The sequence below is a fragment of the Anser cygnoides genome, chromosome 3 (genome assembly GCF_040182565.1).
Source record: "Anser cygnoides isolate HZ-2024a breed goose chromosome 3, Taihu_goose_T2T_genome, whole genome shotgun sequence".
In the NCBI taxonomy this organism is placed as follows: domain Eukaryota; kingdom Metazoa; phylum Chordata; class Aves; order Anseriformes; family Anatidae; genus Anser; species Anser cygnoides.
The window spans coordinates 120,622,699-120,648,645 of NC_089875.1; the positions used below are offsets into that span (position 1 = coordinate 120,622,699).

Consider the following 25,947-nt stretch of genomic DNA (forward strand, 5'->3'; position numbering starts at 1 on the left):
TAAAATGAGTGTTTGCTTCCTGCTCTAAACAATGTGCTAGCAATTAATGGGTCTGAACTGTTTTCATTCCTTCTTGTGCGCTATTATGGGACTGGAGATATTTAAATCTGCAGAATCATTTGAGCAGGGCACAGTTTGTCGTTTTGGAATGAAATCAATCTTCACAGTTATTTTCTCATCACGGGCTTGAACGGAATAGCGTGTATGAAGGGGTATAGGGACATGCTGGAGAGGTGTAGCTCTCGAGGGTCATGACAGTGGTGGGGCATCAAAAATGCATCAGAAATACTTGGAGAGGTGGCTAAGGTAGGGACTTGTGGAGTAGGGTTTGTGGAGGAACGGGCATCGATTTGTTAAACTGTTGTGAAACTGAAAAGTCGTGTCGTTGTTGGTAGGGTTCAGGTTGGGAGCAGTTAATTTATTGCTTGTTTGCAAGGGAAGGAAATGAAAAGCTTGTGTGCGTGAAACAAAATAACAGGGGTCCAGGAAAAGGCAAAAGCTGTTCCTGGCCATGTACAGTCGATCCTGATCTGTTTTCTGGTAAGGAAAAAAAAAAAGGGGGGGGTGGAGGGGTGACAGAACTGAGAGAAATTCAGCTAAACACACAGAAGAGCTTTGTTTAAATGCAACGTGTTGTAGTTTTCACAGAAAAAAATGTTTTTATCATGTTTTATCATGTGAAGCTGCGCTGTACATCACAGATGGGGTAAAGGACGCTGTTAGGCTTCACCAACCCCAAGTGGTAACATGCCGAAAAGCCAACATAATCAACTGAATCAATTGCAGTATGCATTTTCTATTGACACCAGCTAAAAGACTTACTGCAGACAATGGGGTTGGAGCTTTAAGAAGGTCCTTAAAAATGGCTGTGTGGGGCAGGGTGGTTTTGTTTGTGTTCATATCTGCCTCCTCCAGAAACACGTGTATTGTTCAGCTGCCAAATACCTGTGCTGACTTGAGCCTCTCAAACCACGCAAAATGGCAGGAAAGGGAGATTCTCAAAAGCCAGGTTAGTCAGCGGTATTAAGGACGTTATCCGGAGTGTCTCTGAAATGTGGCAGCCGAGCGAACGCTGCGCAGTTCATCCTCACTAATGTGTGTTTGCAAATGTTCATACTGCAGTCGTGAGAGAATAACGTAATGCAAATCGTGCCCCCCGGCGAGGGAGGGAATCGTTTGGCAATCGCCTTGACTTCCCAGGCAAGGTGGTGAGTCTTGTGTGAGAACCCAGCGCCCCGGACTGAAGAATGGCTCATTTGCATTTTCACAAATACCCATTGCTAATCTAAGCAGCAAGCAGGGTGAATTTATACGGGGTGATTACTACAAGGGGAAGAAGCGGAGGCCCATTAGCTGCCCTGAAGATTTGCCTGCAAACAGGGAGACAACGTATCGCAGAAGCATTAATTTGAAGCAGTGAGGATTTGGAAGAGGATCCTCTCCAGAATGTAATCCCCTCGAGAGGGGCTGCTGCTCAGTTGCCTTGGCTTCTGCAGCTCCATCAGAGGAATCTCGAATATCAGCTCAAGGAAGAAGTTGGTTTTAATTATGGTTTTCTAGGTTTGGGGTTCATTTGTTTTCAAATTCTGTGTCTATTTCCAAATCCACACTCAACAGCTTTGCCTTGTGCTATAAAATCATTTTGATTTTAGGCTTGTGTAGTGCTCAAAGTGAGTTCAGGGAATTCTGACACATCTCATATGCTCTTACTTTGCAGAGAAAAGAAAAATAATACTGTAAATAAACTACTTAGATGCTTGCAAAGCAGGGTACATTTGAAAACCTTAAGACCTTGTCTACATTTCTCATTAAGATGCTACAGTCAACTTAGGAACCAGGAAAAGAATTTGAGGAGCAGAAATCTGCTGTTCCAACCCTGCTTGTATATGACTCAGCCAACAGTTGCAAAAACAACCTGTGACTTTGGGAAACGTGTATGTTTTCCCACTTCCATCCTCTCTGGTAGAAACCAAGTCTGGGTGATGGGTAGGTATAAATAACCAGTAAGTGAATTAGCCCGGGTCACAGGTAGGTGTATTTGTTGTATAGGTTATAGGTATATTGCTGACAGCGCTGTTAACATGGCGAATACCTGACACAATGTTCTCCATCATCTCTTAGTTAAAGACAAGAAGTAGGTTTTGGAGATCCTGAGTGATATACCCACCTGTATCTGCTTTCCTGTAGGACCCTGGGAGGAAAAAAAAAAGTCAGAAAATCCACTTTCTGTGCACTTCATGTTTTGATGGATACCCAGCTTGAGGTGTGTGAGACCTGACTTGTGGAGGCAGCGAATTGTGTTGATGTAATCGCTGTTGAAACATTTTCAGGTCTTCAGAAAAAGAGTCTGGCAGCTTCAAATTTTCCATTAAAAATGAAGGAATGATTTGGAGATCCAGGTGGCAGCTGATCGGCCTCTTTTTCTTCTGTGTCTACAAACTGAATATAATATTTGCACATTTCTCTAGGGACTTGAGGATTAGGAAATGCATGTAAAACACTTGCTCTCAAAAAAGGAAGTTTGTTTTTGTACAACTTCAGAAATCTAGCATCCTTGTGTTAGTTTTCCTTAACCAAGAAATGACCTTTCTTGAGACAGAAATGCAGCCAGTTGTGGTATTGAGCGATCGCTGATAGTGCTCCGCTGGTTTCAGTGATCTTGTGCAGAAGATCAATTTTAAAATTGGATGACCTCTGGGCTGGGTAGGCTTTGTGACCAACCTTGGGATATTGGGCTTGGGTTGGCTGAGTTGTGGTTTCTCATATTACAATTAAAATTGTGCTGCCTGGAAATGGACAACCTTTTCTTCAGTTGCTTTTATACAGTGATTTGCCACAGCGCCTGGAGTTTCATCACACGTTTCCCCAGATAATGACCTTTTAAAATCAAAATCTCCCTTTTCAAGGATGTATGAACCTCCAGGGATTGGGTATAAACGAGCAACATCACCAGCGTGACCTGTCCGCCTTGTGTAGTTCTCTGTTGCAAATGTCAGGGCTAAAGTTTATCAGCACAGGATTTACTGTGACTGCAGAGGTTGCTCAGAACATGGTTACTTGGTGGCTAGGGCTTGAAAGAGGCTCTGAACTTATGAAATGAAGAGAGAAATCTGACAGCAACAATTGGAATATTTATACAAATTCTTTTGAAAAAGATCTAAATAGACTCTAATTACGTTAGGTTCTTCAATTTATATATATATTTTTACTATCAATTTTCTTTTGTTGTGATTTTACCTTTCCCAAAACAAACCTATTAAAAAGAACTATTCTGACGGGTCAGAAAACGGAGTTTTATTATATACTGCAGGCAGAACTGTATTTGGTGAAAAGCTTTGTAGTTGATGAAAAGCTTTGAAATCAGCTGTGTGTCGGTCCGGAGCAGGCTTGTGAAGGAGCTGGGATATTGGTAAAACAAAGCTTTATTAAATCTGCCCAACAAACCAACTTTGAGCCTTTTTTTTTTCACGAGAATATGCTTAAAAATTAAAGGAAATGGAACTTCTGTGTACTTTAGTCCTTATTTCTGGTTTATAGATGCTTTGCTTCTTACTGTAGATGCTTTCCTTCTACAGAACAGAGCGATTCCAAAGGCTAGCACATGAAAAAAAACTTTCCAAAGGAACAAGTGCAGCTAACTGAAGTGGACAACTACGTTAAACCAGTCTGGGTTTTCCTTTTTCAACTATAGTAATATCTTCAAGTAGTACATTGTAATAGATATTTCAAGAACTGAATATCTTCGTAAATTTAAACACAAGCAGATGTGTTTTTTACTTTTAAGGTACGTGTTCCAGGATTTAAACTTTTTTGCGTGTGAAGTTGAGCTACAGAAAATCAATTTGATTGTTTTCTAAGGAGTCCTGAGAACTGAGAAGGGGTGTGCTGGTATCGTAGTCAGACTTGAGGATCTTTGTAGCCTTTCAGAATCTGAGCTTGATGATTTCTGCTTTGAGGAACTGGATAGAGCCCAGGTATGTTTTATTTCCAGATGAATACTTTTATACATTTAGAAAATTCTATACCATTTCAATTCCACCCCCACCTGTTTTTCTTGAGATAAATGACAGCCCTGAAGAAGACTTGTGGGGCAAATGATTTTGGACTACTTTCTTTGCAGTTAAAACAAGATCACCTTTCGTGGTTACCTTGTTGTGGCTACTAATATTCAACAATACTTCAATTATAATTCAGTAATAATTCAGCAAAGAGAAAGTTCTGAAGTTCCTCTGTAAGTGAGGTTGAAGATTGTTAAGAGAATAAAACCAATATCCATAGAATTTAGGAAAAAGAACAATTAAAAAAATCCTACTTATGCAGTAAGTAAGTAATAAATTACAGATTTCAGGTGAATGATGGAGTTCAGGCATCATTTAGGATGAGATAGTCCAGTGTGTTAATCTTTCCATAGGTCATCTTTGGATGAAAGGTTTTTTTGTTTTTTTTCCCTCTGACAAAGCTGAGGGACCTTTCAAGGCTTTTGAAGAAGTGAAGATTAGGACCAAGACAGTGATCTTGATGTTGGAAAAAATGGTACTGGAGAACAGTAATAAGGGAGTCTCAAAGACCTAGTGCCATCAGTTCACTCATTTTGAAGGGTTAAGTGTGAAGTGGATGAATGCTTATAACCATGTGGAACCCCTAAATTTAGAAAAAATGCAATAAAAATAGGTGTGTGAGTGTTTACTAATTACAAAAGACTACTGCTGTGGTCCAGGGAGTAGAAATATGTACGGTGAGCCAACCTTTGTATTCTAATCTAACTGGAAAGTTCATAAAACGTCTAGATACTCTGTGAAATAATGAGTTCAGCACGCAGAGCTTTTGCCAAGCTCAGAAAGTCTGTTCAGAGCTGAATAGGATCTTATCAGGTCCTGCTCTCACCTATTCTTTGCGCAGCTACTAAGAGGCAGAAGACGGCGTCTGTGCAAGCCCACGCAAGCTGCCCCTGCTCGCCGTCAGCCTGGAGCCTCGGGATCGCCTTGCCAGGGCGTGCGTGCTGAGAGGCAGGATAAGCTCCTGCGTGGCTCTGCCTGAGCAGGTACACAGCTTTTGGTCCACGCAGAGCACAGGTGAAGCCATCTTTCAGCTTCCTGCACTGCCTTGCGTGGCTCGAAGTTTCTTTAAAGCTTACTGAAAGCTGAAAATAAGTTAGGACTTATCAGCTCTCGCCGTGCGGAGTATTGCAGATCTTGTGCTCGCTTGATAACTGGGGAAAATACCAATCTTAGAGTAGCTGATCGCATGGGAACTGCCTGAACAGCGAAGTGGCAAAACTTGCACGTAAACAGATTGCATTTCCAAAAATCTAGAAATGGGTAGAGCGCAGGTTTGGGAAACTGTACATCAACCAGTGGAAAAACTTGAATTAACCAATTATAAATAAATTTTGTGAAGAAGCGTATTATCACTCGTACAATTCACTAAAATATTTGATATATGTGGAACAGTAGTCGAAAGCTTCGATTTCAAGATGGGTTAGCAAAAAGTATTGTGATCCTTTTGTCTAGGTCGTAGTAGTTTGCTGCTTTTGTGCAGTTGTTTCTCCCCACGTCTTCCAGAACAGCGTGCAGACATTCAAGGTGCCCAGAGAGGAAAGGCTGACGTGATTATGTTTGCATTCTTGGATGTGTGTGTGTAAATATGGACTGGAAAAGCTGACCACGGGGGTAATGGAAATACCGACTTTTAAAAATACTGTATGTTAGTGGGAGTGCATGGGGATGCATGCTTCAGTTGCTCTGCCTTCGGAAAGAATGTGCGTAATCAGTAAACGGAGTAAAAGTATGAATGCAGCGCTATATACGGAGTCAATCTGCAGAACTCCTTGCCCCCCAAAACCAGAGGCAATTACTGGTATATATTTAAGGAACAATACACTCATTTTCTTGAAAGCACACCGTAGCCCTGCCTGCTGTTAGGTAAGACCCACTTGAAGAGCTGCCTCGTCCTAGGCAGTGTTTTGTGCATGCGTCCCCAGCTGTTTCACACACACTGCTTAGAAGTATCAGCTGTTGGACACAACCAGAAATTGAATATTGGGCTCGGTGGGGCATTTGTATGATGTGCTGTGGCTGCCATTTGACAGCAAAGCAATTCAAATGAAGAAATATTATCGTGTTTGAAGACGGGGGAAAGCTGACTGCGCCGCATGCTGCTCTGCCTCTCCGCATCGCTCCTGGCATCGTATTAATGCCTGCTGTGCTAAACTGCTTGGGATGGGAACAAATCGGATTGGGATGTGAGTGTGCAGAGGCAGCATTAGGCACAGAATTGGCCCTGTTACCTCCTGGTGCTGAGGGGGACTCACTCGCCCTATTCCTATTAAGGGTTCCTACTGATAGGTAGGAACCTATCTACCTACCTATCTAAAGCTCAAAATGAGAACGCAATTTTGGGGTTGGATGTTAATTCAGCTTTGTCTTGCAGAGAGCAGATCCATGCGAGGTTTCGTAATGCAGAAACGTTCCAGGAAGTTGTGGGGGAGGGCGAGAGAGCGTGCATATTCCCAAGGCTGCCAGCTGACATGCAGAAGAAAGGGAAGCCTGCCTCTGTCTGCATCCAGACTGGTGCTTTGTGGGTGCAGAGCAGCTCGGAGGAAATTCAAGTTTGCAAAAGCAGTGCCGTGAGATTTTCCTGTGTTGCTGACTCTGCTTGTGCTGCTCTGTTGCATCTGTGCGTGCAACTTTCACTTCAAGCATGACACTGGTCCGTAAAATCGTTATTTACGGTGAGTCCCCTGACGTTAGTATTGCTGCATTTATTTATTGATTTTTTTATTGATTAGCCGATTTATTGATCAGCTTACTGAACAGCCTAAATACATTAGAACAGGAGGGAAAAGTACACTGAAGTCTCACCTTCGAAAATGGACAAAGTTGTTTAAATGGTTGAATAAAATCCTGGTAAAACCGTTACATCTTCAGTCTATTAACAGAGTTTATTGTGTAGGAAGCCATATAAAACTAGATTACAGAGCACATTCCTTTATATACAAACTAAAGCTGGACTACGTTCAGCTGCCAGTCATCTGCATTTCATTGCAGAATGCCTTCTGATGTAAAATAAATTATCTGCATAAAAATGTCTGATGAGTTGCTGCAGTACCTAGAAATCATCATCTTTCTTGGAAGTCTGAAGGGCAGCTTGTCCTGGGAGGATCTTAAATCAGAGCGGATCTGGGACGGATGGAGGATTGGGATGATGCCTGGAGGAGAGCAGGGGTAAGCAGCTAGCCTGCAGGGTGCTGTCACTGTGCACCTCTTGAGCCCTCGGTTGTTTAAGTGAGGTGGTATTACACTGCACGAGGAGGTGAGTGCTTGCTGTGTGAAATACTTATCTTGGGCAAAATTGAGAGGTAGGAGCTCTGCCGGGAGAGAAGGAGGCTGCTGCACTGCAGGCCGTGCAAGGAAGTGTACTTGCCACAATGCGCACGCTTTGACTGAGTAGAAGTGAGAATGGGAGGCAGAAACCGTCCACAGATCTTTGGTGTAAACTGAAATGTTAACAAAGCTTTGAACTGTACCTCCAGCTTGCGTGTGTCTGTGCACTTAGAAAAGAACTTTATCCCATTTTATATTCCTTAAGGAAGTAAAACGGCGAGTCTGACAGATTTTTAAAGACAGTCCCCCGCCCTCCGGTCGGGTCACACCTATTTATTTCTATCTTTTTTTATGGCTGATATAGCCATAGTAAATTAGGATTATCTGTTATTTATAAACTCTACCCATATTGTAAGTGAAAGCTACTTTTAACACAAGCTGTGTCCTCTTGAAAGGCAACCACACCACCACTAGCAATTGTTGTTGGCCACCTTATATTGCTTAGCTGAATATGAGAGAAGCTTCTTTCAGTTGCTGCTGATCTGGCAGAATTGGTCCCAACCTCCTGCACTTAAGGGAAAGACTTTTCATAACAGATGAAGAATTCATTTGGCTCACATGCCACGTGACGTGAAGCATAACCACCTACTTGTGTCGGATTCCTAACTTCTGGTCCCTTTCCTTAAAACCTAATACAGCTGGAAAGTGCCTGCAACCTCAGTTCTTCACTAAACTGAAGGATTTTACAGCAGCGAGCTGCGGAGTGCCCGTAACAGGGCTGAGCTGCCTGCAGACAGTGTTTAGAGGTGGATGCTGATAGTTGCTAAGCAGCCTGTCCTTCACCAGACTTCGCTGGACTTGGCAAAGGCTTCTGATTGTGAGTTATCTAAGGAGTGGACTTGTGCTGCAAATAGAAAGCAATTTGCAATCCCTTCCCGTAGCAAACCAGCAGTCAGGGTCAGTTCCCAGAGTGCAGAAAAAATAAAAAAAAAAAAAAAAAAAAAGAGAGGAGAGCCCTTTTTGTGGCGTATCAAAACTACAAGAATGAACATGTTAAATATTTCACTGGAATGGAGCTCTTATCTCAATATTCGCAGCAATTTTGAGAGAACCATCTACAGTTTAGTTCTTAAAGCCAGGCTGTTTTAAAGTCAGGACACTGAAGCTTCAAGGAGACTATGATGAGTTAATTGTCTTTTGACTTGTTAAATGAAATGCCCAGGTTAGAACAGACAGATCCGTTGGCTTTGGGAAGAGTTGGTAGCAGTATGGCTCAAACTTCAGTTTCGATGGAATTAGGATCTGACCCAGTGTTTTCCGGTTTAGCCCAATGGGGTTTTTTGACTTCACTGCAGTGTAAGTTTCTCTCTTATGAAAATAATTTGAAAGGGCATAATGTTTGATTTGACTGTAGTAATTCTTCAAAATGGTAGAAATGGAGTGAAAACTGAATATATGAAAATAAAGAAGCAACACTAGCAAATTGTCCTGAGCCCTTCCGACAGCGTGAACAGAACAAAATGCTGGATAGGTGATGAAAGCTGAGCTTTAAGTTCAAAATATTTATTTATTGTGTTGATTTAATAGGTTAACAGAAGACTTAAAGGCTTTAAAGCATATTTACTGTTAACAAATCAAGAAAGATAGGGCCATACACTGCAGGAAAAAGGAACAGGTAGGGGGTCAAACCCCAGGTGTGCCTGCAGTGCTGTGAATAGATGCTGCAGCTGTGAGCACTTTTGTGGAATTATTCCTTCTTAATTCTCAACTCTTCAACAATAATGCTTCATGAGGTTAGACTATAAAATGGGTTCTGCATGCTTTCATGCTGGTCAAGTTACCAGTTTTAAGAGCAGAACCTAAATAAACATATTTGTAAGCATGCTAAACTACTTAAACTATTTTTTTGCCTACCAATTTTCTTCTGAGGATTTTAGAGATTAAACTCCAAAATCTCTATCTCAGATGCATATATTCATGAGATATGCAAGAAAAAATATTTTTGCAGTAGCCAGAATAACTTTGTTCATGCTGAACATTTCGTAACCGTCTTTGTTGCAGTCAGTTTAGCTTGTGTAGATGTATCCCTCAAGCTAATTTGGGATAAGCTAATCTGAGTGTTGAGGTTGAGTATCTGGCATCCCATGCTAACCCGAGCTTTGGTGGTCTTCTGAGAAGCTGGTTAAATAATACATCATAAATATAATAAATAATAAATGTCATAATACTAGTGGTGTTGACTTTTATGGTCAACTAGAATACATAGGCAGACAGTACCACATTGACTCTTCTCAATGCCTTAGGTTTTGGAGAATGGAATACAAAAACTGTCAGGGTTTGCTTTCTAAACTATTTATGGTCTTGATATGGGAAGTGAAGAAAAGGAGAAACCTCGTACCTTTTAGTCTCTTATCATCATTGTCCTGAGGAACTTTGAACAAGTTTTTGGAGTTGTGTGCATCAATTTGAGGTAACTTTATTATTATAATAATATGCTATTATATATTACTATAAATTATTATTATTTTGCGGTGGTGGTAAATTAGAGGTGGAAGTTCAAAAGATGATGCATACAGCTGATGCTGAATTACGTTTAAAGGGGTTAGCCTGGTTCAGTCATCATCTTACGGCTCTGCACGGTTGGAAATAACACTGCTGAATTCAGAGGAAACCGCTTCTTCGTTTTCAAGCTTTTACAATAAGAGAAGGGAAACCTGCAATTGCTGCAGCACCTCAAGATTTGCTTTTCCAGTTGATATTTACCAATTTTAATTTCAGATGGCAAAGAGCTAGGAGGAGATGAGAAAGCAGTCTCTGGTTCTATGAATCAACATCTTGTCAGTATTTTTGTTTTTGTTTTCCATGAGCTAGGGCTGCAGGAATGCAGCATCTGCTGCTCTTGCACAGGCAGCACCCATCCCCGTGGGGTGGAATGTCTGTCCTCCTGGAAGGGAGCAGCAGAGGTAGGGCAGCTTGTGGCCTCGTCCTAAAAGGCACTCTAAGCGTTTGTTGTTGTTGCCTTTTCCTATTTATTTTTTTAAATAGAGATACTAGACTATTCTCCCCTGGTTCTAATTTACGTGAAGATAACTTCCCTTTATCTGTTCTTTTGGTCTAGGGCAGGATAAAGTTGGATAATATCAAGTGTGGCTTCCCATGGACTGTTACGGTGTGAGTTCAGCATTTGGTGCTGTGGGAATATGTGATACAACATTTCAGTTAGTACATTTAACTTTAAGACAGCTTGGATAAGCACATACCATCCTACAAAAAAGCAAAGAACAATTGGCCGATGAACTTTCCTTTGGGACAGAAGCCGTCAGGTTAAGTAGTGATGTTTTTTAGCCAAATGAATGTAAAGGAAGAGAGCTGAACTTTCAATGTGCCTGGGGAGAGGAAGGATGGACTTCTCATAAGGGCAGGGGCTGCACTCGGGGATTTGGGTCTCAGCTGTGCTCTGCACTTATTTGGCTGTAGGATAATCGCCACAGATTCCTTCTTTTTCCGTTTGCAGGCCCTAAAATCTAGCATTTTTTTCCATTTTCTTGGTTGATACCTAATGTGAGAAAGGTTTTATTGTTTGGGGAAGGTGGTTTTTTATTGCTTCAGGAGGGTGGTTTTTGGTTTGGGGTTTTTATTTTTTGTCTTGGTTGGGTATTTTTGTGGTGTGCATTGTCTTTTTTTGTTTAAATGTAGGAAGCTTCTTGTGCTGGTATGTAACTAATTAGGTCACATAGCTCAGTTGGACCAGAACTTGGGGTCTATATTGTGGTAGTGCTGAAAAGAAACCCTACAAGTCAATGTGTATTGTCTGAGGTTTTTAGGCTAGGCCACTTACTTCCAGCCTTTTGCAAAGCACAATCCAATTTTCTTTCTTTCTCCTCAGGGTTCACAGACTTTTGCCAGCATTTTGTTCTGTTCTTCAGCAGAAGTAGCTCTACAGTGCTGATCAGATTAACAAAATGAAGAAATAGGATATCCACCCGGCTTTTATCTGAATAGCCCTTCAGTGATGAGCCTTTCAGCTCTGCATTTTTAAGTGTTATTTATACATGTTTATGATCTGAATTTCATTTATACTTGGAAACAAAGGTACTTGTAAAAAAAAAAAATTTACCTAATGAGAATAACGCTGATTAAAAAGGGAAATATCAGTGGTTTTATTCTCCTGCCCAGTCTTTTCCTGGCGTGAACGCTCTCTGCTCTTCTGAGCTCTTTGACTGGCACGTCTCCAGCAAGGCTTCGTCTCGTAGCCCATAAAGCTCTGGTTTCTTTGTGAAAATGCAGCTGGAGGTGATGACTTTGCAGAGCTTGCAGCCGTGGTACCGCAGGAAGGAAGATTTACGGTGTGCCGAGCAGAAAAATAAAACACTTTAGAGGTGTGGAGGAAGAAAAAAAAACGCATGCAAACTTCGTGGCAGAAGAAAGAAATAGGGATGGTTCTGGGAGGAAGCAATTAGCTGGTTGCTTTGCTAATCCACTGAAACCACTTAGATGAGACTTACAAGCGTCTCTACCGCCTACAAGCTCGCTAACTTAGTACCTGCACTGCCCACAAGTAAGTCATGCAGTAACTTCGTGCTAAAACCTTACATCCTTGCTTTGCTCCAGCGTGCAACTGCTGCCTGCAGAGTTTGCACAGAGTTGTTATCTCTTCCTGCCACCACTAAAATACCTTTCTTTGCTGCTTCTAAGAATTTAATCCAATTGCAGCAACGGCAAGAACTTACAAGAATTACGCCAGGGTGGCAGAGCCGTGACGGGTTCATGTTGTAATGCAGGGCTACGAGCGGTGCGGGGTGAGCACGTTTCTGCCTGCTGAATCACTGCCGCAGCGCTTCGCCACAGGTCTGGGAGCTGGCAGAGCAGCGTCCTCCCTGCCCCAGGCTCTGCTGGCGATGAGCAGCCTCGTGCCGATGTAGGATGCACGCCTCTGAAGGCAACACAAGGGGAAACAGCTCAGTAATACGGGATGTATATCCTGGCACAGCCTCTCCTGAAAAAGGTGGTCAGCTCTCGAGCTAAGGATGTTGCATGGTTTGTAATCAAACATTTCCTCACCTGTGTTTTCCTTCTCTGTGCTCAGTCCCCGCCGAGGTTTCTGGGGTTGTTCTCTCCCAGGTAAGGTCCTGGCACCGATTCCCTCCCAAAGGATGAAGGTTACTGGTCCGAGCTGGTTAGGGTTGGCAGGGACCTCTGGAGGTCATCTGGTCCAACCGCCCTGCTCAGGCAAGGTCTCCTGGAGCTGGAGCACGTCCAGATGGCTTGTGAACACCTCCAAGGGCAGCTCGTGGAGCTCTGCCCATGAATAAAACCAGAAGTTGTTTGTGGACTGTTGAGGAGCGAGCTTATTCGGAGTGGTAGACTTCAGAAAACACCTACCTTGCAGAGATGTGGCGACCGAGCTGGCAGTACTCTATGTAAATACCAGCTGTCCCTGTCTAATCGTACCTATAATTATGTGGAAAGCGAGAGGTTCATTCTCAAGGCTGTAGCGATGCAGTTAATTGTAAGTTAATTTGGAAGGGGTCATTATAAAGATGGAAGTCTTAACCTCTCGGTAAGTTATAATTAATTGCATCCATCCAGAAACTAAAAAGTGAGTCATGATCATGAAATGTAGACATTGAATTCCCTTTTTTTTTTTTTTTTTTTTAATAAAAAAGGAGTTGATACCTCAGTCTGGAATGGGACCCAAAGAAATTCCAGCTCAAGCTGAATGCTTTTGCCTCAGTGATGTTTGTTTCTTGTCTCTGAGCTGTGGCTGCTTTGGCTCCTGGACAAGAAAAAAAAAAAAAAAAAGCTTTGAAGGAAGGGAAAGGTTTCAGCCTTTCTAAGCAATGGAGATGGGACGTTGATCCATTGGTGTTTTTAATCATGTATCATGTGAGCAGTTCCTTCGGTGGCAGAGATCCAGCATCTCAGTTGTCTGCAGACTTGGCCGAGGAAGCATCGTGAGACCTGCTGGGTTTTGAATAGAGCCCGAGCAGGCCTTAGTATTGTGGATATCATGTGAGATAGTGCTGATGTTCAGAGGCTGAGATTTCATGTGGGGAGTACGCAGAAATGTGGGGTTTTTTTGCTTCCACAGTAAAGGTGGAAGTAGCTTTCGTTTCCGGAGGGGAAAACCAAATTTCCTATTTCTTCCCTCCATCAGTTCCTAAATTCAGTTACCTGCTCCAAAATCATCTTCTGTAGCACCCAATGTAAATAGCATGTAGATTATTCTGAAAGTCACTAGCTGGGAAATAATTCGTAAAAATACCTTAAATTAAGCTCTCGAGCTTCCTTGGCATGCTCGCATTTGTAACGACGGTATTGCAGGTGGTGCTGTCAGGGTTGGACGAGGGCGACAAGCAGCCAAGGTTTGCTTTCGTGCAGGCAGCTCACAGCAAAGCCATACTGCCCTGCTGGGCTCACACTGCTGGGTTTGCAGTCCCCAGTGCGTCTCTGGGGTAATTCCTGCGATCCTCTTGCCCTAAATGATCACAGATTTTTCTTTTTTTTTCCCTTCCGTTAGTTGTCAGCTGAGGAGGAGACAGTATGCCTGTCTTCTAGGGTAATTCTGAGATTTCAACCTTTAGCAAAATTTGCCATACTCCATGTTATAATGGAGTTGTCTTTTCTAATAATAGGAATATTTGTGTTATAGGTGGTCAGATATCTTAGTCCAGAATGAATGCATCCCCAAACCTTGCGATAGAAGGGAGGGAGATATTAATAACAAAATGTAAGAGCCCAATTTGATCGTGGATATTGAAATACTTTGTATTTTGAACATTAGCTGCCGCTTGCATTCTTGAACCTTGCCAATATGCCAGACATCTTCCTGTTCCTGAGAAGATTTGCATGGGATTTTATGCTCCCTAATAACATATTAGCAGTGTTTGCAGCACTGAATGCACCCTCAGGCTAAGAAAGCAGCCTGCCCCGCAGCAGCTGCTGCTCACAGTGCCCAGACAGAGTTGCTTAGATCCTAATGCAGAGCATTGCGCTGATACCTGCAAAGGTGAAGTCTGTACCTCCAAAAGCTTGTAGGATGAAGAGGCTGTGGAGCAACGTGTTAGAAAGGAGAAGCTGGAATTGGAATATGTTCACTTAGATGCTGCGGGTTAGGTAGGTCAGCATCTAGGAATCCATGGGGTTTGTTCAGGTCTGTGCCTTAGATTTGCTGTGAATTTCAGCAGATTTTGTTCTGAAGATTTTATTGGCTCTAACAAATTCAAAAAATGTTGCCAAGCTGCACAAAAGTCATTAATCCTTGTTTATTGTCAGGGTTAATGCTTAGGAAGAGCTTAATTCTTTGGGGAAGTGCGTTAACGAAATCCATCCTTGCAGAAAAATGAAATTAATTTTTATCAAAAAGAAACTGATTTGATAACTTAGTCCGTCCTGGCACCTCCAGGCCAACTGGAAACTAATTACAACGTAACAGTGGTTTCTCTCTTGCTGTCTTCCCCATCTGTTTATTTAAAATAATAATAAAATGGCCATAACTTAAATCTCTCTGCTGTTTTGCGAATGATTATGATTGAGATTATAACTGAAGGTTTTGAGCACATTTTTAATCGGTAATGTAATGAAATATAACGAGTTTATATTCAGGCTTGAAAATTATCTGTTTATGTGACCTCAAACAGGAGCAGAAATCATATACTGAAGCAATTCCTAAATTAATTGTGTTTTAAACCATGCCATGTGAAGACCTTTTAAAACTTATTTTAAAAATTCAGTCCTTTTAAATGCAGTAAGTAAAATGTATGATGAAGATAGAAGTACAGCAGGAGATCTTTGTCCTTCCTCGAAAGGAAACCTCATTGAATTAGCTGAGTTCCAAGCCGTTGCAGCCTGTTCTTATGGGAGCCTCATGCCATTGATGCTTGCAGGGAATCTTTTTAATTGCTAAACCAAGTGAGTATATTTAAATTATGGCTTTCCCTTTGCAATACTTGCTTTGTAGCCTTTTTCTCATCCCGCATGCTAAACGTTGCGAGAAAACCCATCCTGATGGTGCATTTGAAGGCACCACAGGGTTTCTTCCCTGTTGTCAAACCCTCCTGTTCAAGGTGTTTGAGTGGCAGGTGGGGAAGGACCCCGAAATATTCTTAAAAGCTCACTTTGGAGTGACTTGTGCTTTTGTCATGGTGTTGTTTTTTGACCAGGTGGCTGAAGCAGCCTCAACACAAAGCAGATCACTCAGGATCGCCTGCCTGGTTGAACTGACTCGGCAGAGTGGCTGTTTTCTGAATTGGTTGTGAACTTCGACATTTTGTTTTATTTTGTATTTTAAAGGTGTTTAGTCCAGTAGTGTGTGCTGTGTAACAAAAACAAATACCTGGACCGTTGTTACCTTTAAAAGCAATAGGAAGAAATGACAGGAGAAGCAACAACTTATTTAAATCGGTTTCTTACAGTTGCTCGCAAGAAAGGAAAGAAATAGCTTATGAATGGTGGAAGCAAAGAGCAGCACTGACCTTGTGGTAAGGTATCACCTTCATTTTTGGACAATTGTGTTACTTCAGGAACAAAGTTCTGCAGAATTAATTCCTATGCATATACTTTACCCTATTAGGGGGATGATGCACCATTTCTTGGTCTGTGAAGGAGCAGCAAACAACTGCTTTTTCTTTCCTATCTTAAAAAGAAGATAAAATGCTGTGTATTGGTTTGTATTCACATATCCCAGATCTTCTGCAGGTTATCTTCTGCTTTGCTGCATCATCAAGACTGCAGTCGTCTTTCTGTAGTGTTGCGGGGAGCACAGATCTCATTCCTGCTGAAACGTTCTTGTCTGCAGATCAGTTACTAATTTTAGGGGTTGGAGGCAGTTGTTGAATGCTGTGCTGTAGTTGTAACACCAAGCCAATGCGTGAGGCTGGCCAGGAGGTTTGTACGTTGTCCAAATTTTAAAGGAAGTAAATAGTCTCCTAAGCTTTTCAGAATGGCTTTGGGAAGGATGCCCGTCGAAGGAACAAGGATTGGGAGGAACGCCTCGGTTGGGCTTTGTCTCACCCAACATCTCGGCGATTTTCTGATATCCAGGTTTGGGCTGCTCCTGTGGTTCCTGAGGCGTGTTGCACGCCCCACGCTGATGAGAACCATTGCTGTAGGGGATGTGTATATATATGTACGCATCCTATACCCCTCCAAATCCCTGGTGTTACCTGTGGTCTGCAGCCATTGTTTCACCACGCGTCCTGCAAACGTGATGGGCGTAAGCTGCCCATGCTTGTGCCTCTGAGCGCTGCTTTTCTGAGCCAAGTCATCCCCTTTTTGGCCTTTACTGAGTCTGAATAGCACCTTTCCGCCCTTGAACTTCCATGTACGGGGTGCTTATTTAAGTTACAGAAGACCAACCCCAACCTTTAGCATTGCCTAGGAGAAAACAGCATCTTCTGTCATCTTGGGTGGATTCTCCCTTTTTGGAGGACACGATTCCTCTGCCCCGATGTGCCTGCCTTGCGTGACCACAGGTGCTGTTAATGTTTTAGTAATTCGGAGCTACTTAACCAATGATTTGGAATCCTTCATGGAATCAGCAGAGGGAAGCGAGTACGTGACAATTCTGCCTGCTGGCTGACACCTCTCCCTGAAGCTATAAAATAGCTGTGAGTCTTGGAGGACCCCCCCCCCCCCCCCCCCCCCCCCCCCCCCCCCCCGGAAAGTTTGTCTTGCCGTTTAGCAGTCGGAACAATGCAGCCGTGGAGAACTTCAAAGTGACTTTGCTTTGACAGCAGTAGGATCCAGGTTCCTTCCTGTAAACACTCACTTTTCGTGGCTCAGATCCCTTGTTTTTAAAAGCGCTTTATTATAACCCACCTCGTATTCTCTGCCCGGGAGTTTGGCGGTGTGCGTGATCCTCCTGGGCTGCGCTTTTCTTCACTTGTGGGGAAGCCAACTTCATCTCCCCACGTGCTTCGTGCGATAGGCTGGATTGAATTGTTTTTACATTAATTTTTTCTTCTAATGTCGCCACGTTTTATAACTTATTTCCAGCGATTAAAGGGAGGCCTTGCACGCAGAGGCAGCAATGCAAAAATACCGCGCTTATCTCATCAATCGCTGCTTCGGGATAGCGTGCTCTGTTTTATCAGGGTTTTAATTAGAAGCGGTTGAGGATCTGATGTGGGTAGAAACCGTATTTTTTGATCGTCGCAGACTACTTATTGCAGTGGGAGACAGGCCACTGATAACTGGTGCCAGCCCAGGGCGATGCTGGTTTGACATCGCTCGCTTCAGCTGTGAGTCTCACGTGGGAAATAGGGGGCATTGAGTTGTTTGAAACCACAGCGATATTTTCTAGCAGTTTACGCAATATTATTTCATTATTTTCCCTCTTCTACCTTATCCTGCTTGTTTACTGATGTTGTGTGCTGATCTGCTGGCACTCCAGACTGGTCTGATACCACAGAGGATGGTCACTGATCTTTTGGGGTTCCCTGCTCCAGTGGGGTATCGCTGTTGCCCTGTCCATGGCAGAAAGGTGACGTGCAGGTTGGCAGACTTTCTATCTAGCCAACAACCAAAAACTAGAAAGAATTTTAATTTCTAGCCTTTGCTATTTGAAAGTGAGGGGGGTTTGTTTGCTTGGCACCAGTCATTCTGTGAAAAGAAAACTGTTTTCTGAGCTGCAGCCTTGCGTAGCTGCTCCTTGCTGTCTGTGTTTCACTCTGGGAATTTTTTAGAATTGTTCAGTAAAATATTTAGTCCCCTGATGCAAACCCGATACAAAACAGAAGTCTTTGTCACATAGTTTTAGGTCAGTAATATTAAATAGCTTTAGCTGCTTATCCTTTAGTTGTTTTTTTATTATTTTTTAATTTTTATTTTGGATTTGCTTATTGATGTAAAGGTTTAGAAGTAGAAGACCCCTTACCATAAGGTTGAGTATACAATGTGATGTTTTGGGTATGATACCTGCTGACTGCATGTATTTGTCCCACTGCTTAAATTACTGCTTTTTGCCCAAATACGTCTTCATGTCATAGGCTTTAGAGACTGAAGGGTCTCTTCTATGCACATAATGTAAATGGTGAAATACTTCTCTTGTTGGAGCTACCACGTGGCTTTCTTGTAAGTCTGGTCATCGTTTTGGGAAGTTGCGTTGTGAAAAGGGAAAGATGTCTTAAGAACTAAGTGCTCAAAAGCCTGAGACTAGAGAAACACAAATTAGGAATTACACATCTGTTTTGTAACGGCAGAGGCTACGGGCTGTTGGAGCGAAGCGCGGCAGGGAGCGGGGGGCTCTGGTTTGCAAGCAGCAGAGCCTTGGCCAGAAGGAGCTGGGGTGGCCAAGCACAAGGTGAGGGGTATAACCGTGCAGCTGGTGTTACAAGGTCAGCTTACCTGTCTTGCTTTAACATCTGTCTAGCTTTAATTCCTCTGAATATGTCGAGGACATGATGGGTAGTAGTTTTACAGGGCCGTGCGTGGTTACAGAGCAGGTATGAAAGGTAAGTGGCGTATTGAACGGATTCAGTTTTATTGCACACTGAGTCGTGAAAATTGAAATCAGCTTTTACGCAGGCTGTGTGACCGTGTCTAGCATCCTCCTCGAAGCCTCTGCTCATCCCCGTTCGACAAGCTGGTTGTGTTGGCGTTAGCAAACGAACCTCAGTTAACTCAGCGGCTGAAAGGAAGGCTTGATTTGGGAGAAAGCAGGGCAAGCACTGCTACGAGGTCCAAGAAATACAGCCTCCCTCCTCCTGACTTCTTTCTAAAAGCTCTTAGATGCTAGACAAAATGACTGGTGTTGTGAAACCCTCTTCCTTAGATTGGCATGACAGGCCATAAAACATGTAGTGGGGAGGGAGGATAAAGGAAGCCTCCGAGCTCTGTCCCTGCTGCCAACAAACGCGGCCTCGGGTAAGTTACCATTCCTCTTTATCAAAGCCATACAGCGGGAACAATGCAAGAGGCTTCAAGAGACTTTCCGTGCTTTTCTGTTACTGAGAAAGGAAAAAGAAAAGCTTCACATTTAAATCGTACGGGTTTCGTGTGGTTTGTGATAAAGCAGGTAGCTGGATTAACGCCGTTGAAGCAGGTGACAAATGCACTCACAGACCCGGCCGCTGTGTAATGGAAGCTTTGTAAAACCTGAATGTAGGTTTTTTTGACTCATGTCTATATGCTGTGATAGTTTGATAGCCACGCTTAACAACCTAAAGCATTGCACAGCAAGCGAGTTTACTGGGCGTGAAAGACAGCTTGCTTCAACGTGTGCTGCTGGCTGATAAATACAATCTCCAGGCTCATTAATTAAATTAAGCAGGCTTATTTTGAATTAAGGCTTTCTTTGCATGAAATACAATCACGTTTAGAGGTGTACTTTGTGGTTTTCATTCCAATGAACACGTGCTACGAGGGGTTGTGTGATATTTGAGAGGCTTTGAGTCTCTCTGAAGTGCTCCTAAGTCACTGGAGAAAATCCATTTAGCAGTTGAACTTAAGGACTGTCCCCATTGGAAAAAAACAGATAACTTGGTGAAGATGTTAAGAGATTTGATTTTCTGCTGCTAATTTCTGATGGGTTTGCTCGGTGATTTTGGGCAAAGGCAATTGCCTGATGTCTGAAGGGAAGCCTGGGCTTGGCACAAGCTTTGAAAATCTTACAGAGGGGCTCGAGAGTTTTGAAAGCTTTTGGTATCAGAATCCTACTTGAAACCGTATTGCAGCTAAAAATCATATCAGGTATTCTTCGAGTTTCTAGTGCGTATTTATTTCCAAAAAGCTGTGGGGAGTTGCAGCGTTGGCAGCCTTTCAAGCGATCTCTGACAATACGGCTTTATGCCTTCTAACATATTTTCGCTTCCTTTCTTTTTGCAAGTCATGTTTTAACCAGATTTCTTTCCTTTTCAACTCTGGAAGGCAAATGTACTGTTTGAAGCAGCGTGTTGTACTTGGAGAGGCTGCATTTTCCTCTCATTCTGGGGAACAATAAATGGAAACTTGCATGTTTGGCGCTGCACGGCCCAACTCTTCCTCTGGGAGCGTTCAGTCGTGAAATTGCTGATGGGAAAATCAAAGTTCAAGGAAAAAAATAGAGGGGTAAGGAGGGAGATGGAAGCAAGGGAAGGTCTTTTCAGGTGCTGGCTTTTAACATACAGCCAAACACAAACAGCGTGGCTTGAAGCTCTTCTGCGTGGGCCAAGTGTGTTTGAATTCTTTCCTGCACAGACTTTGGAAAGCCTAAAAACCTCTCCGGTTTTAGTATCAGGCTCACACCTGACTCTGCGTGGTGCCAGACAGCGCGATCAGCTGGGAAGGTGAAGCTGTATTTCTTCGTGCCATGCCAGATCTGCAAAAATATTAATTTTTGGATTGTATTTTGTGGGTGTTTGGGGGGGAGAACTGTACAGAACCTCTCCCCTCCTTCTGATTTAGAAGCGTAGCGTTTCTGTAAGGGTCATTGTTCACCGGGGACTGAATTCCTGGTCACTTCTGTTAACCAGCACTATAGCAGCAGTGCATGGCATTGTCCCATTCACTCCAACGCTGCAGGAACTAGAGTGAGAGCAGGTCGCTGGCGAGGACCGATGCCTCTGCTTCTCCTGTGCTTGTCCTGGCAGTGACAGCTCACGTTGCAGCCCTGCGAGCAAGGAGTTAGGACAGCAAACTCCACGTTGCGCTGCGGTTAAGTGAAGCACGGTAAGAAGCTGCTATCGATTGTTACTTACACAAAGCACTTGGGTGTGACGCCCCATCTTCACACTGCTCTTCTCCATCCTGTGCCTAAAATAGCACCGTGAACGTCTGCGTGACTCGGTTCTTTTGGGAGCTGGTTATGAAACCAAGCTTGAACTGTTCTGAGAGCATGGACAATGCTAGCACGGTGGTAACCGTCACCGCAGTACCTGCAGAGGGAAACTTTATCACGGTGTCCTGGCTTTTGTAGCATCAAATGGCAAAATTGGATATCCAGCATCTTTTCTCTGTTTGTGGTTATGCTTGGACAGCCTCATTCAATCAGCTGCACGAGCGAACACTTAGGGATTTTCTAAGCCAGAGTGACCAAATTATGCTAATTAGACATCTTGTCTGTTTTGTTACGCTGGCTGCAGAACAGTAATGAGGGGAAGGGAATACCGTCAGGTTGATTAAGGCACAGAACTGACTTACCTAAAAGCTGTCATCGTTCTCCTGTATATGTCTGAATACTTAGACTTTAGTATATCCTTTCTGCATATGTTTGGTTTTGTGTCGCTTAAGAGGTAGACATAAAATACACGGCCCGGTGTGGAAGCTATATGAAGGAGCCAAGCAGAAGTTTTTTTGCAGTTTGTTTCTCTTTTAAATGCTGTCAATAAATTGACAATCTCTGACGTTCGTTTTACACAGTTGCTTTCCTGTAGTGGTTCTAGAAATGCAACACCTCTTGTTCTGCAGGGTACAGCAAACACGCACATAATATTGCAGAAAACTAAATGCAATAGAGAAATTCATAACTTCTCAGGGTATTGCTGCTTGTGAATTCTCCTTTTGAGCACAGCTGTCCTAAGGCAGGTTTTCTGTACAGAAAAATAATTGTGTTTACATGGCTGAGCATTTCATGTGTTAAAGCCTCATAATTGAAGGTGGTTCCAAGAAAAAAATGCTGGTTAAATAACCCCAAAATCAGTTAAGATAGCTCATCCATTAAAATCAAGCAGTAGCTGGGGACAGCAAGGCGATATGCTGAAGTCTGGTTTTTGAGGAACTTACTCAGCTGGAGCATGTGATCTTTATATGAATTTCCCTTTGCTCCTCTTTCCTCTTATATACTTTGTCATGTGTTATGTTCAGTTCCTGTGATGTCCACAGGCTTTTATCTGAACGTCTGATACTAATTTCACATGTGTTTGGTGGTTTTTATCAAAGCAAGCTACTAGGTTTTGTCCTTTTGCAAAAAATGCTGGAGGGAAAGACTTTTATTTTTTATTTCAGGGCTGTGTTTTGGGGAATACAACTGCTAACAAATCATTTCTTTAGCAATACAGGCTTCATCCCAGCGCAGCTGACCTTGGGTAATCTCCCCACCTGCCTGCGAGGTAACAGATTCTCCAGTCGTGTTTCCTGCTGGCAGGCGGAGGAGGGATGAAGAAGCACATCCAAATGAGTTGTTTTCAACCTGGGTTTTTAGGACTGATGCTAAGAGGTGGGCATGAGTATCATGCATGGCTACTAAAGGGTCTGAAGAAGAAAGAAGGTCTACTGGAAATCATTTGTAGGTGCTATAGTAGCTAAGTAACTTGACTTCTTTATCACTATAGCTCCAGCCATTGGCACTGAGGTTTGCATCGTGCTCTTGCCAGCAAGAGTGGGGAATCTGGAAAAGGAAAGTACAGACAGGGCTGTTTAAAATGATTTAACCAGGGGATCTGTGTGTCTCCCGAATCTCAGCCCTGGGCTCCAGATGAAATAAACAATGCGGTAACTCTCCAAGATAATTTTGGCAGACCTTCTGGCTGTCGGGTTTCATTTGTTGTGTGTTTTTTTTTCCTTTCCTCCCCTTCTATGTTCCATTAGGAAATAATAACTACATGTTGTCTTCTCCTTTACGCTGCAGATTTTCAGTTTCTGTCTTAAAATACTTGCTAGCTGGCGGAGTTGGTGGGGTACAACAAACTTGTTTGTGTGCTAATCACAAGTGCTGTTTTGTGGTTTTCGGTTTTTTTTTTTTTTTTTTTTCTCCCACCACATTAATTGCTATTATGAATTTTTGGTGTTCTGTAGTGTTAGGGAGTGTGAGCTCTGTGGAACAGCTGATCTGCAAACACACTCCAGTTTATTTTTGGCGGGGCCACCAGTCCACTTTCATGCGATAACTTCCTCTTGGAGAGCCCTCTTTCCTTTTCCTAGCCTCCACCAAAACACAGGTAGACCTTGAGGATAATAATTTCCTTTTAAGCAAGTTGTGCGTGTGGCTTTTTTTTTTATTTTGTACGGAAGTGGCATGCGACTTGCTTGATACATCTGCACAGTTTGGGGGAGTTGCAACTGGGAAAACATCCAGTGGAAATGAAGACTTGGATTTAACTGATGTACGTGGTCTAAGAGTAAGGAGCTGCAGCTGCTGCCCATTTGAGTTTCTCTGCCTGCCCTGTGTAGCATTTAAACTTGAATGGGAAGGGGTATAATCTTTTTGGTTACAACCTGCTTGTTTCTTATTGCCAAATAGTTTAACTGGTAATGATACAAATTGGAAAGAGGACGGCTGACTTTGAAATTCCACATTGAGTTATGTTCCCAAGCGCTTCGCTGGTTGGTTTTTTTTTTTTCAGTCTGTTCGGGAAACTGCCTTGTGAATTTGCATGGATGATCCAGTAACCACGGAATCCAGCCGTGACATTTCTAGAAGTGTGCATTTGATTTATGGCTCACGATTTGTCATCCCGGACAAAGTATCGTGCATTAAGCATTAGCCGTATTGTGTAGTTTCACACTAACAGAAATCTTGGGTTTTGGCTATTGGCTTCTCAAACTTGTCTGATGTCTTTTAGATTTGGAGAAACAAAATCTGTGTTTGTTGCTTCAAATTGTTGGAGCAGAGGTAGGTCCTGTTCATCCATTGGGATTCCAGAGCCTGCCTATTTCTCAACGTAGATGCTCATAACTGCTTTTTGTAATTCAGATTAAATGCAGGTATCATTTAGCATATATGAAATCTCTAAATTTGGTTTATCATTAGCAAAAATAATGCTTTTCTCAGAGATGTGCCTGTTTAATTAGAGTAGTTCTTGGGATATGTGTAGGAACATCTGTTTTTATTATTTTTTGGAGGGATGCTGCTGTGAAAAGTGCTAAATCACGATTGTGTGCTATCGAGTGCTTTTGCATGTGCTGTCCCATATGAATCGCAGGCAAGCAGGCAACAAGTTGCATCGAAAAGCAAGAAGTTTCTGGGAGACAACCAGCAGGGAATTTAGAAGTTCAAAGGTAGAATTCAGCAGAAACCCTCATTTGGCTCCTCGGGACATGTGAAAGCCCTACATCTCCTTACTGTTTATGAATACCTGCATCTGGCTGTGAATCGTACAGCAGCAGACTTAAAATAGCTCCTTCCCAACACAGACCTGGCATCAGGAGCCGACGAATGTGGTCCCACCTCCAGGTGTGTTTGAGGAAAAGACAAGGCTCAACTGCGTACATGAGACTAATGAATTACCACGCTATTATGGAAATAATCACGGAGACCACAAAATATTAAACACTTTTCCGCGTGGCACATCCCACACGCTGTATCCCAAACAGAAAGCTGGGAAAGGAAAAGAGAAGCTTAAGCGAAACCAGCTGATTGCTGCTAGCAAGTATCTGCTGTTAGAGGCTACTGTGAAAGAAAAGAGTGCATGGAGGTAAACACTAGTTCACATGTGAGGTTAGAGCTGACATTTTTCTTGTTTTAGGGTTTTGGACTTCCAGACTTTCAGCTTTTTGCAGAGAGTGTTGTGCCCACCTCAAACATATGCTGCATCTGCATTCACTTCATAAAGAAGTAACACAGCGTTTGCTTGTGACTCCAGGCTTTTAGTAACAATAGAATTATTTTTAAGAGTTGCGCATTTAGAAGAAGAATTAAGAAGTATGAGCAATAAATTTTATAAGGGTCCAACAAGACAATGTGGTTGATCCTCCAGGCTCTTGGGTTCTTTCCCCCCTTTAATTACAATGCCTTATGGCAGAATTGCCTGGTAACACTTCAGAAAACCATTTTTTCTATAGCTTTTACAAAGAAGGTGAAAACCACCTCTGTACCACCAGACCAGAAGCTATTTCGAGAGCAGATTCCCCCTTCTTCTAGAGCACTGACAGTTTTAACAAATGAACGTCTTACAGGGCTGCAGGACGCTGGCAGCGGTGAGACGTGAGCTATTCCTACGTTTTCTGCAGCGCCTGCGCACGCGTTTGGTATTCATCATTCCTGACAGTGGGAACCAGCACACGGGTCTCAGTTTCTCGGTGATTGATCGCTCAGTTCACTAGGACTTCATGTAAAGCTATTTTATTATGGCAATGTTCCCAGAAAAGCCAAACAGTTGTTATTAGCCAAGATTGGACGTTGTGGATGCTTTAGCCCAGAAAAATCTTCTGAGCTTTGAATTCACGACTGATGCAGCATCTGTCCTGGAGGTGCTGTCTGTTTGTTCCCTGTGGCCAAATTAAGGCTTGCTCGTGCAGTATTTTGTGTCAGCCAGCTCCGTGGCTCCCTGGTTTTCAGGACATTTTGCCAAATCCCTTTTGAGGTTCTTTCTATGGTAAGTGGAGGGATCGGTACCTAATAGCCTCGTAACTCTGTCCTTGGAGCCCAGGACATTTGAACACACAATGAACTTTTAATTAGCCTCTGTCATTCAGCACACATGTAAGTCTGTCATGAAAAGGACTTCTTTTTAAAGTATCTACAGCCACGAATGCTTTTTGCTTCAGAAACAGCGTTGTGAAAAGGTCGAAGGCTCCTTTTTAGGCTGACAGCTTTTTGGAGGGAGAGGCGTTGAAAGGGATTTCAAAGGAAAAGGCCTGCTGGGGAGATAAACAGCTCCGTGGTAAGAGGAGTGCAGGAAGCAAATAGATGGTGTTGCCTGTGAGAAGCTCTTAGAAGTAAGTAATTAGCGATAAGAGCGAGGAAGGAGGAAATCTGGTTGGCAGCTGC

At 42.9% G+C, this 25,947-nt stretch overlaps 1 protein-coding gene across 9 annotated transcripts in view; it reads left to right on the top strand.

Moving 5' to 3' along the window:
• KIF13B (kinesin family member 13B) overlaps positions 1-25,947 on the top strand; it is a 124,955-nt gene that overhangs the window by 10,784 nt on the left and 88,224 nt on the right. Inside the window, exons 2-4 of one of the 9 annotated variants that reach the window (XM_048079319.2) lie at positions 2,188-2,263; positions 3,576-5,041; positions 6,430-6,730. The exons of 4 other annotated variants lie outside the window; for them this stretch is intronic. The gene's annotated coding sequence lies outside the window, so the exon portion shown is untranslated. The remainder of the gene's footprint in view (positions 1-2,187; positions 2,264-3,575; positions 5,042-6,429; positions 6,731-25,947) is intronic. 4 more of the 9 variants (XM_048079320.2, XM_048079321.2, XM_048079318.2 and 1 more) reach the window with 4 other exon arrangements.